Source organism: Buteo buteo, chromosome 25 (genome assembly GCF_964188355.1).
Source record: "Buteo buteo chromosome 25, bButBut1.hap1.1, whole genome shotgun sequence".
NCBI lineage: Eukaryota > Metazoa > Chordata > Aves > Accipitriformes > Accipitridae > Buteo > Buteo buteo.
This window is the reverse complement of record NC_134195.1, coordinates 1492721-1505462: the sequence shown is the minus strand read 5'-3', so window position 1 is coordinate 1505462 and position 12742 is coordinate 1492721. Positions and strand designations below refer to the sequence as shown.

Here is a 12742-nt window from a genome sequence, read left to right as displayed (position 1 = left end):
GAAGTATGCAAGCAATAGCATGAGACGCTGCTGCTGCACTGCTGCAATGGGTTTAAGCTACCCGAGGACCACAGCCTGGCTTCAGTCCGCTCTGCAGCATCTTTAGCACTCACAGCTGCAACTGAGGTCCACCGGAGCTGTGTCAAACTACAGATGCTTTAGCAGCTCAAGCACTGTGAAATCAGGATAATACCACTCCTTCATAAACAGTCTTACAGACTAAACCAAAAAATGGTTGTAAGTATCTGACACTATTGTGGAAAGCACCACAGAACATCCATGCAGAAGCTACTAATTCTGCCTCTGAACGAAGACTTAAAACATATCCAATAAAAGTCTGAGACCATCCAATGAACAAAGGAAGAGCACTTAAGAGCCTTCCAGCTGAAAAGAGGCAAGGTTCCTACAGAAAACCAAACAACTACCTGTTATCACAATACGCATACAGAGGGGGCCCAATAAGAAGTTTTTGGTTTCAGCATAACAATTTTTCTTTGGTCAAAGCCTTAGTAGCATCCACAACAAAAACAGATTTGAGGAAAGTGTGGTGCACAAAAGTTCGTCTACAGTTCTTCTGGTCCTGAAATGCTTTTACAATACAAAAGATAAGTACCCCACTTACCTACTTATCAGCTAAACTAATAGAAAAACTGATTTATTTACACCTGGGCAAAACAAGCCCAAACTACACATTCTTGAATATGTCAACTAGGAAAGACAAACTGCAGCATTTTAAGCTACAATATTCTGTCATTTCTACCTCAAAGAGTACTTCCCTGAGATCTGAGATTTTTTGGACTGCTCTAAAAGCACATCTACATTTCCTTCCGCATTTGCTGACAGCAGCTATAAATAAAATTACAATCATTCACTTAATTTTGAGTTATATACAGGCATTTGAAAATAAGATACTTCTACAAGGAATATTAACAAAAATTAAGAGATAAGCCATCTTAATAGGCAAGTACAGGCAGGAAAGAAATCAACAAGCTGACAGGCACCTTCAAAACTGCAGAGCCCTCCAAGCCAACTAATTAACTTAGGCCATAAATAATACCTAGATGCGGTCAATTTAACTATCAGCAGTTTACAATATCAAAGTCAGCCAATTACAACAACTTTGTATCTTAACAATGAAGAATTGCTCTTTCAGTTTAACTGCCAAGTACAGAAAATACTTTAGCTGTATTTATACATGGAAGTTATCTTTTGCAAAATGTTCATGTGACACCAGGGTGAAGAACTAGCCTAAGGCAAAGGGTGTGAAAATGCATTTTCTTGTAATTTCCTTTATGCTGCTCACAGACCTGTGGAGTGCATGGATTTAAATGGCCTACTCAAATAATGATTAGATTAGTATACATTAACATCCTGTTCCATATTTGTAGTTCAAGCACTTTCCTAAACACTGGATATCAATCTTTAGGAAGAAAAAGTGGGAGATTACCCTATCCCCACATGCTTAAATGCTTTAACATACATGAGAACAAAGAATTTGATCAAGTGACAGAAAATTATGAACTATGTCATAATTTCTGCACTGAGGCTGCTTTTAGACAAAACATGGTAATCAGTTGAAGTGTACTTCACTAATTTTGAAGGTACTCTATGTAGCTAATAAACATACAAAGAAAACATGCAAGAAAAAATGCTTCAACATGTTCTGCATGGAAAACCAGTTAATTTAACAAATAGGAAGAAGTATTTGTGCCTGCTGATTTAAAACAAACTGCTTCTAGGCACTTTCTGCTAATAGAGATCAGAATTAGGAACTGTCTTTTTCTTAAACCTCATTTTTGTTCATTAATTAAGTGAACAAGTGGGGTGGTGGGGGGTGTGATAAATTCCACCCCCTCTCCCAGTCTCTTTGCTTTGTCCTGACTGAATGAACTCAAAATATTTGAAGAATAGACTGATCCAGCTGAAAAGTAAGTAAAGGTCTATTTATTTTAGGTTGGGTTGCTGCTGCCAAAAGAGGAGGTCCCAGTCCCCTCCCTTCTCCCCTGTCCTTTGTGCCACAGTCACTCAAGTGATCCACTCTGATCCAGTTCAGGGGGTCAGTTACACTGGAAGAAAAAAAATCTAACCCACCAGAGACTGGCAGGGAGCAACGAACAGTTAACTGGGAGCCTGGCAATTCATCTAAAAATAAAGCAAGCAGTGTTTCTGCTCATATTTCATTAGAAATAAACATGAAACACAGCATAAACTTATCTAGATGAAGTAAAAATACTTGGGCAGTACATGTTTGACTTTCCTTACAACTCTGGCAGCAAGCATTGACTTGGTGCATGCCTGGCTAGCGGTGTTTCCACGGCAGTTCCCACTGATCTAAACCAGGGTCCTGCACAGCCTAACGCTGCCTCCTGCTCCCTGACCAACCAAACCAACTCCTTACACAGACAGACGCTTGAGCAACTGTCCATCAATAGGATTCTCAAAAATAATTTCTTCTGTTTGAAAATTAGAGCAGGATTTCAAATTCCATCCAGGTATCTGCTAAAATACACGGTCCTGCTGCTAAGAGGTGTTCCTAACTCCTCCCTTGCACCAACCCCAGCACTCCGACCACGCACTGAGGCAACCTGGCTCACCATCCCATCCGCATTGGGCTGGGGGGAAGCACAATTTTCTGTTGTTGAAGGTGGAGTGGGTTATCCTCCCTTCCCTCTTCCTTCTTGTTGGTTTTTTTGTTGTTGGGTTTTGGGGGGTTTTTTGAGAGAGAGAGGGTAGGGAGGGAACAGTTTGGATTTTTGTGCATTTACTTAGCTAGCTGGCACACATGAGAACCAGCACAAGATGAAATGGCCATGGCAGGGAGGGCAGGGGGGAGCAAAGGGGGGAGCAGACCTCTTTCGGCAGCAGCGACCAATTAAACTGGCTCCCTTTGTTACACGTAAATTGACCACCGGTTACCATTACACTGAACCACCAATAATCCCACCATCAAATATTTTTGTACTATTTCAATTCAATTTCTATTTTCCTAGCTTCAGAGGAAGCTGCCTAGTGCACAGCTACATGTGGAGCCACTCAGCACCCCTGGAAGCTCTGCTCCACCACGCTCAGTCACTGCCAGGCAGGTGGGCGAGGGGAAAGCATTTTAATCAGCACTCAAACCCTGCCCTGGGACACCCAAAGTCCCCGTTCTTAAAATTTTTCAGAGGGGAACTTGATGCAAAAAAAAAAAAAACACGCCACAACCAAAAACCAAAAAACCACAAAAAAAGGAAAAAGGAGCGTTACAGCTTTCAGCACAGAGACCAGAGTCCTATTTAGATAAATCTCAGCACACTTAAGTCATCCTAAAAATTGAGGGCTATTGAATTTGTTCCAATGCTGCAAATGCCATTAAAAGAAAAATGCCCTTCGCACACCCACCTTCCATTCTTCTGCTGAGCGATCTGTATGAAGGAATCAAACCAGTTAAGGCCCCTTTTTGGAGAAATGGGGAAAAAAAGGGAGGAATAATTTAATTAAAGCTAGGGCAATTGTTTGTTCTTCAGCACTACCAGCCTAAGAGGACAAGAGCTACTGCTTTTGCTGGCACTTCCATCTAATAATCCCCTAAAATCAACATGCAAAACAGCCTAGGGGTTCCTGTGAAGCAAGAGTGGACATCACAGGGAGAAGACTTGATCAGGTGGGAATTTCACAAGATATTTAACAAGTATATATCTGGAAAAAACTGTTAAGCATGTCATCACCACATTCTCACTAACCACCACTATTCCTCTCTGATAACCACTCGCATGCCCTCCTCCTTAAGGAAAACAAGTCAGGGGTAGAGGGTAGAAAATAAGACAGTGGGGGGCACAGGAATAAAAATTTTACAAATATAAATATATATATATTAAAAATCACTCAGCACTACCAGGAGAGGATCTGTGAAGGTGTCCTTCACAAACAGGAAGTACACCAGCTAGTAATGGCACATATTTGTTATTAGGGTTCCCCTTCCCCCTCTATTTTTTTTCCTTTATTATTTCGCCACCTAAGGTAGTTGCACTACTACACTCTACCCTTCATAGGGCTGGTGAAGCAAGTAGCATGGAGGATTTGTATTGCAGCAGGGGCTTGGCTCAGTTTTAATGTTTTGTTTCTAAATCGGATTCAAAAGCAACCGCTACTTAATAGTTTCTAAACACTTCATTCAAGGAAGCGCAGCCAACCGGGTGATGAAATAGAGCAACACTCTACGCTGCACAAAATACGCGACAGTCCAAAAACTGGAAGAAGTCTTCCGACTTCAGCTGAAGTTTAGGGGGGGGGAGAAGGATCAGTCGGGATTTCACCTGCTCAATACGAGCCTCTAGCCCCATCCCTTGAGGAAGCACAGGGTACTCGGAGAACCCCTCACGCCCTCCGCGCTGGCCCCAAAGGCGAAGCTGCCCAGAGGGGCTCCCCCAGCGAAGGCTGCCGGGGCAGAGCCACCCCGGGACAGCGGCCGGCAGCCCACCCCGCAGCGGAGCGGGGGGACACCCCTCTGCTCCCCCAGCCGCCAGCGCTCGGGCCCGCGTATTTGCGCTTGGCCCACAAGATGGCACTGACGGAAAGAGTTTGCTCCCTCTTTTTCCCTCTCTCCCTCTGACACCAGGCCCCCGACTGACTCAGAGGAGGGCTGCCACCTACTGAAACACCACGTCGTCTTCCCACACAGCTGAGGTTCCCTTCCCACCCGCCCTCAAGTCAACTCACCGGCTAGACCCTGCTGGCTTCGTCACAGGTCGGCGATGGACCGAGGCAACGCGCCTGAAGACAGCTTATTTTCAGTAACGGGAGCCTGAGGTTGTCAGCAGTACCATTTTCTGTTACCTAGAATTTTTCGGTATTTCCTGAAAAACGTAAAGACCTGGAAAAAGCTAGTCGTGTCAAAGAGCCGTGACGCTTCCCACACAGGCAGACTCCAGCTCTCAATAATACTGACAGGACCAGCCCAGCACCTGATGAAACATCTAAACACAGTTAACTACAGCAAAACAGAGGGTGCAAGCTGAAACATGTGAGAGCTAGAGCTATCTGGATATTCAGCTGAACATAGTAAGATAAGATTAACTCCCCTTAAGGAGAAGGAAAAATCACCATATTCTAATATGCCTTTTCCTTTCAATTAGAGGAAGTGAGCAAGGCACTTTTCTCCTCTCATCAACACAATCTTGCAAAATCAAGCCTGTGAAACCTCCTCTCCACAGCAGAGTGCGTATCACCTTTCCCACACCTGCCAAGAAGTGATTTATGTTGACTCTTAAGTCCCAAGTAAAAATCAAGAGAAGATTCTGCTGAGGTCACAGTAAACAAAAGCAGCAGACTGTTTTACAGACTTGGACTCTCTTCTGCATAGTCCTCATCTAAAAGCAACCGTTCTGCTAGAATTCCTCCCTTGCCAAAGGGATCCAACATAGTCATTGTCACAAGAGGAGAAAGTTTTCCAAGTTCCTGCGGAGGCCGAGCACCGCCGTCTCCTATATTGCAGGAGGCACCCCAGCTATGAGGGCCTTATTAGTCCAAAAGCCTGTGTTAAAAACGTACAATGCTGCATCATTAGATCTGCAGGTACTCAAGTTTTCTTCACACAGAATACCACATTCTGTATAGAGGTAACACATTCTGTATAGAGGTAAATCTTTTGTTCTCCCTCTGTCACACACCGGCTTGGGAAATTCAGCTGACACCTAATAACAAGGGAACTATGTTCAATGTACACAAGCCCAGTTGTAGAGGGCAAGCTTTATCTACATTTCTATTTTCAGCATGTTTGCCAGCTAAAGAATCTCTTACATGTCTTCAAAACTATTCAAGAGAAATGTGTGTGGGGAGGGAGCCCGAGACTGCCGAAGCCCAACTTCACAAGTCACTCATAAAAACCACAACAGCAGCTAACAAGACCATAGCCATCCTCTGCGAAGGAAACGGGCAGGCAGGCCCCGACGCGTACACAGACGGGTCTCCTGAAACACGCTTCGCTGCTCCGCGCTCACTAACAGCAGGTGCAACGCCGCCCCGACGCCGTCTCCGTTCCCCTCCCTCACCACCAACCTGCTGTACCTGCTGTCGCTCTCTTGCTGGGAAGGATGGGGCAGCTCACCTGCTCTCCTCCCAAGAACTGCCTTCACACATGGCATCCCCAACACCCCTGCACAGCTTGCTCCTTCCTCGGGGCTAATCAGAAGTCCCTCCTGCCGCAGCTTTCACCCTTCAGAAAGCCAGCAGATGAGCCCTTCCTCACTGTGCTTCACACCAAAGAGCTGGAGGGCAGGAGAGGGCTAAAGAAATTAGAGGGCAAGAACTCCTTTGACAAGTCAGGAGAAAAGCGTAAGTCAGCAAGCAGCCTCTTCTCCCTTTTTTCCCCTTAGGGACTCAAAGCTCTGCCCAAAAGCCTCCTCCCCTCCAGCCCTCTCTACCCACCCTTTCCTCCCAATTTTCCTAGTTTCCAGGCTTCCCCTCACATGATTAATTCCTCTTCTATCGAAGAAGCACTGAAACCCTTTTGTGAAAACATCTTGCTATATTTGAGCATAAGAGTACAATGCTGAAATCTTCTGTGAATTCTAGATTAATAGTGCAATATATTTTAATTGCTAGATGAAGGTTCATTTTATTCTTAAGATCCAAATGAACGCCACAAATGAAGCAGTTACACAGAAGCCTCTCCCAAACCACAGAGCGACTTGTTCACAAAACTACTCTAAACAGATCTATACTACATAATATTTACAGCAAAGTACGGTGTGTCACTGCAAGTTGCCTTGTACGTACTGACCTCCAAAACATGACTGAAACGGTTTGGATGTATTTTGACATGCCAGACTCACCCTCACGTACGGTCCATGCAGTGAAGACAAACAGATCTGCGCCCGTGTCAGATCCATCATGCCAGACAGACTCTGTACACACACACTCACTTATATTTTTTGCGTTCAAAGTATCATGCCAGCGTGCAATACAATTCTTAATTGGCAGGAATGAAAATACGTATGGTCCAAATTCAAAATTTCTGAAAAATTTTTTACTTGAGAAATATTGAATATATCCCTTATGTAGCCAAAAAAATACTACCACATCCCCCAACCATGTTTGTTACAGTACTCCTTACAAAGGCACATGCTTTTAATCTACTTCTGTTATTTGCTAGGGTTCTTTTTATAAAGTCGTCTTAAAATTTTTCAGTATCGGGTGCTTTTAAACACATACCCCAACAAAGAGAAGCACTCTTCCTATTTAATGAAAGCCACTGGAGTTGCTTTAGTCCAGAAGCGATAGCACAATACCACAACTGGTGATGCAACAAGCTTGGCAGAACCACAAGAAATAAATTCTCATGGGAAGAGAAGGAAGGTTTAAGTGAGCAGGGAACAGTGTGAGGATCTGAAATGCTAACATGCACATTCATGTTTTAGACCGTGTTTTACCGGATAAAACTGTAACAGCTTCCGATACTACCACTCCTCCCTGTCCAACACCATATGTTCCTGCCTCTCTGTCACCTTCTCAGCTACCATGACACCACGCATGAATGGTATACGAGATGAAGAACTGGTTTGACCTTACAAAAAAAAAAAAAAAAAAGACTATTTTTCCACCATTCTATTTGTAAGACACCCTTAAAGTAGTATTCAAAGGCTTCGAATACAAAAAACTGGTAAACACATGAAACATCATCACAGTCCTAGACTACTACTTTGTGCATCATAAGAATCCTTCGTATCATAAAAAGAAGCCATTCTATAAAAGTAACGTGAATAGTCAAGTAACAGCATCTTCCTGTCTTAGAAAGGTTCCAAGATGTGCTAACATGGCCTTCTAATCATGCAAGTCAGGCTGTACTTCTCTGTTATATGTGATGGGCAAAACAGACCAAAAAGACAAGACCTGAGAACAAACTGCATGAAACTATTTTCAGTACTGTCATATTAATACATGACAAAAAGGATAGAAATCGAGGCGGGGGGAACAGACACGACAGACATGACACAGTCATTCTTAGAGGTCAGTATGTACAAGGCAAGTTGCAGTGACACACCACACTTTACTGTAAATATTATCTAGTATAGATCTGTTAGAGTAGTTTTGCGAACAATTAGAAATCAGGGGTGGGGGGAAGAAATACAGTAGCCATATCTTTAATAAGAGATGCAACCTCTTTGTACAGCTTTTTCCTTTTGAAAAATCTACCCGTAAGATCTCAGCCTCCAAATAAAACTTTCCAACGTGTGGTCTGTAAGCAAAGAATGGTAACTTTAAAACATAACAATTCTGAAAAATGTTTATCACAAAAAATCACGAAGGCCTTCAGCCACAGCATCTGGCAACACACCTTCTGGGTTAGAAAGGCATTCTGTTGGAATAAAGCCAAGAGCAAATCTAAAGAAAATATTGTTCATGACAAAATAAAGATTACAGTCCGAATAAGGGCTGAAAGGAGTAGCTGGGTGATTGAATTTCTGTATCATCATAAGATTGGCCTAAAGCTCTTCAGTACTAGAATCCTACTCATTCCCAATTCACTAACAGATGTCACCTAAGTCCATCCATGCTAGCAGCTTAGCTCTGTGCGTTCCTTATACGAATAGGTCTTTGAAGGCCAACTTGCAGAATACCTTTCCAAGGCGACAATGGTAGTAGGATTGTAGCCATAATGACCTAAAGAAGTATGCAAGGCTCAGAGAAGAGGAGCATCACCTAATAAATGAACTGCTATGGTAGGGGTGGGTGTGAGGGAAGACGACAGACATGCAGGCTTGCTCCCAAAAGATAAGCTGGTCAAACAGAATGACACTGGCACCCTTTATAAACTTTTCCCCAAGGCTAGAGCTGTATTATAGACATTTATGGACATTTGTATATCTTGATTAAATCTCGAGAGCTATGAATTATATTTCCCAAATTTGCATGCAGTGTTCTGAACCTTAAGGGCAAATCCTTCTTGTACAAGAGAGATTTAATAATAAACAAAACACAGGATCTTCTTAGATTGCATAAGACTGCCAGGCTTGCTTTATTTATTCTTTGGTTAGTTTACTGTAGAAATAAAATCCTGGTTTCGGCATTGCTGTCTCTGTAATAAAATGACCATCCTGAATCCCACAGGCAAGCAGGTCTCTTGGCAGGTACAGAGAAGGTTCTCAGATCCATGGCTTGTCTATCTTCTTCCACTAGCCAGCCGCCATTTTTCACATCAGTATAAAAGTCAGAAATACAAAACATTTTTGAGCTCAAGAAACCTGTTAACATTAGATACTTGCAGATAAGCAGGCATTAATCTTTTATGTGATGAAAGCCAGCAGAAAAATGCTGCAAGACACTACTCATATCACATAGAGCTTGGTATTGTTCACAGGATATATCAAGCACTCCGCCCTTTAAACAACAGACACTAACATGGTTTTCTATTAACCTGTTTTTGCCTATTATTCCACATTTAACTGCTCCCCAAACAATCTACTCTGCTGTTGAACTATACAGTGATTTCTCCAGGGCCTCTTTTTGGCCCTGCAAGCTGTCAAGCAGCTCTGGTCAAAGAAAGAGGAAAGACTACATTAAATTCAGGAAGCTGAAACTCCTTTGAAAGAGAACAAAACTGGAGTAACACGACACAGGTACACGATAATCATTACAGCAAAACTTATTAGGGCTCAGACAGGAACAAATGCTCTGTGACCATTACCCTTTCATTTTTGTCTTTTTCGCCAGACTGCTGTGGAAGGTACTGTATAGCTGCAGTGAGTTCCATCTCAACTATACATATCCACCCATATTCTTCTAGAACAGAGTCCATCACGTACAACAACTGTCTAGGACCCTGCTTCGAAAAGCAGGTCATACTTCTCAGAAGGAAGTACAGTTAAATGTCTTCCTACCCAAAGACAAAACTGTGGGGGAAAATAGCTTTTAAAGCACAAATGGCATGAGCAGTATATAGTAAATATGCTTTGCCTAAGCAAAAAGCACAGAGTAAGTTGTGAACCAACAATGTAGGCAGCTATTCTACAGTCCCTTCCATCTACGCGGACATTCATCATAGGCAGTGAAGCTTCAAAGTAGAATAAACTACTCGACACTAGAATTATTCTAAGCAAACACTAAGAGTTTCCAGAAGGGAAAAGCAACATGGAGTTGCAAATTCATTAATACATCTCAGCTCTTTGTATCTGCATACAAAAAACCTGTATTAAAAAAATAATTTAAAAAAACAATACTTGCAGAACATTCTTCTGGTTATTTCTTGAAACTTGCTCTGCTTCACCAACCCAGATTTCATCTTACAAAGGATTGCTGTAAGCTCCAGATTAAATACACTTTTTGCTCTGGAACACTTAAACATCAAAAACCACTGAGGGGTGTGGGAAGGGAGCCACTGGTTTCCTTTGAGGAATAGCAATATTTCTCATTAGAATTTGAAATATCCTTTCTGAATATCCTATTATCTTTCTAATAGCCCCAAATTACTGGGAAGTAAGAGGAAGAAGATAAGAATGACAACTTTCAGACACCAGAACATTTCCAGACCAACAAAGTTCTCACCTCCACCCCTTATTTTTAGGGTAGGAAAGCAACAGTCATCATGTCCTGTAATAAAAGGACACCACAGAGGAAAGCATCCCAAAGAAGCCATCTACTGCTGTGCAACTTTCCATTAACCACAGCAGTTTATCAAGTCCTCAAACGTTCCATAACAAAGTCTCCAAAGCTGGAACTGTACAGAGCTCCAGACATGGTTTTGTAAAAATACAATTCTACTACTTCCAAGAGTTCAGATCTGGGAGCAAAAAGTGCTTGTGCAATGCCGAACCTAGGCTAAGCAAACCAGTACTGTGTTTTTACCACACTCACAAAATTACAGACAGAGAAATCACCTGATCCAACTACATATAACTCAGATTCAACGTCGGGCTCAACTGCACCCTTTGCAGAGCCATGCAAAACTCGACGTTGCAGAATACTTGCTAGGAAAAGCACCGCATTAGTGCACAGAACAAGGTCACATCTCCCCACACCACTCTAGAGCTTCTTCCAATACCTGTACCACCCAAATGTTTCTACTATTTAAGGTATCACATACACATCCACCACTCTGTCAAATATTTATACTCACCATTAACTCTTTATTAGCTAATCTGCCCTCTCCGAAAATATCCCCTTCACCACTTCAGAGACGCTCTTCACACTCTTTGCTCAACGCAATCTTTAAACCTGATCGCAACTAAGGAAGCATTACATAGACGCTGCCTGCACGGAGGAGCTATGGCATCTCCCCAGTTCCCACAGCGAGGAAGGCAGAGATCCACAAGGGCTGACTCACACCTTGTTCAAGGAGACAGGAGAAAGAGCCCAGGATTAGTGGACGGCCGAGAGGCCCCTGCCAGCTACTCACTGGTTGGATCCAGGTTGCCATTCCTCTCATCCTTGGCCACAGCTAGGGGGTTGGAAAAATTAATGAGAAAACAACAGGGAACGGCCAACGTACAAGCCGTAAATACACACACAAGAGGCTCCATAAGCCCAAGCATTTGTGCTCCTTCCTGCCGGCCTCTCAACTCTTCTGGTAGCTTGGGAGTAATACCTGTTCCAACATGCCGAGCTGGAAGCTACTGCAGCCAGCTACCTCCACATAAGAAAGGAGTTTCCGGCAATCTTGCTGAGAAGCCCCCGAGGCCAGGTTAACAATCTGACTATGCCCAAAGATACTCAGGCTCTGAGAGTAAGACCAAAATTCTCTTTTTTCTTTTAATCATTTTTCTTAGCTTTCTTGTCACTCTGAGAAAAAGAGCTGACAAAAGCTTTCTGCAACTACAAAAGAGACCAAACTGCAACACTGTGACTATTTCCAGCCTGTCACAATTGAAAAAAACCTCAAGCTTTGTGACAGACCTGTGGTAGGTAGTGAGTAAGGGAGGGAGAGGGATATTAATGGTATTTTTTCCCCCTTTTGCTTTAACATTCGCAATACTCAATTTATTTCTGAAGTGAGATTGAAGTGCCTGCCTGCCCAATTCTCCCTAGCTCATGCATGTCTACTAGTTGACTTTTCAATCGGCTCTCAGACTTGAATGTTCCAAACATGAAAAACTTCATGTAGCCCTAGAAAAGACTAATGGAGAGACAGCTGCTTTAAGGCAAAACAGAATCCTTGAGAGAATGCAAAGTTCACCCCAGAACCTGGTTTCTGAACATTTTAGAACTTAAATTTGGTTTTTCTCTCCCAACAAATCCTAGAAGATTCTCCATTTATTTGGTGATGGGAAAAGAAAGGCAGGTAAGAGTGTAAGGTCTTATTTCACAAGGAACAGTGCTACAAGCTGTCGTAATTTCCATCTTTCGCCACAATGGAACCTAAGATTAAATGCAAGTCCTGTAAGTATCATTAATTTCACTAACGATACTTCATGGTTTAGAGGCCTCAGTAAAGCAATCAGGGTCTTTTCAATGATACTCTGTTACTGCCTGGCAAAATCACAGGCAGGACCAGAGGTACTCCAAGAACCTGAGAACTAAATAAGGCAACACTTTGCTAATTTAAGTTCAGAAGCCCTAGAATCCATTTTTTCCACCCAAAAAAAAGCACTAGAAACCATTTCTTCCACCCAAAAAAAAGGCACTAGAAACCATTTCTTCCATGCAAAAAATGCCTCTAAGGACTGAAACAGTGATACCTCTCACTTTCCAATGCACAGAAGTTGCAACCTGTTTTTAATCGCATCAGTTCCTTCCCACGCACACACATCAAGTAAACTCAACGGCAGCA

The 12742-nt window shown here is 42.7% G+C and overlaps 1 protein-coding gene across 5 annotated transcripts in view; it reads right to left on the bottom strand.

Moving 5' to 3' along the window:
- Nucleotides 1–12742, bottom strand: part of ARHGEF7 (Rho guanine nucleotide exchange factor 7) — a 127019-nt gene that overhangs the window by 98748 nt on the left and 15529 nt on the right. Inside the window, exon 1 of one of the 5 annotated variants that reach the window (XM_075057450.1) lies at nt 4699–4790. The exons of the other annotated variants lie outside the window; for them this stretch is intronic. The gene's annotated coding sequence lies outside the window, so the exon portion shown is untranslated. Of the gene's footprint in view, nt 1–4698; nt 4791–12742 lie in introns of those variants that run through there. 5 annotated transcript variants of the gene reach the window in all.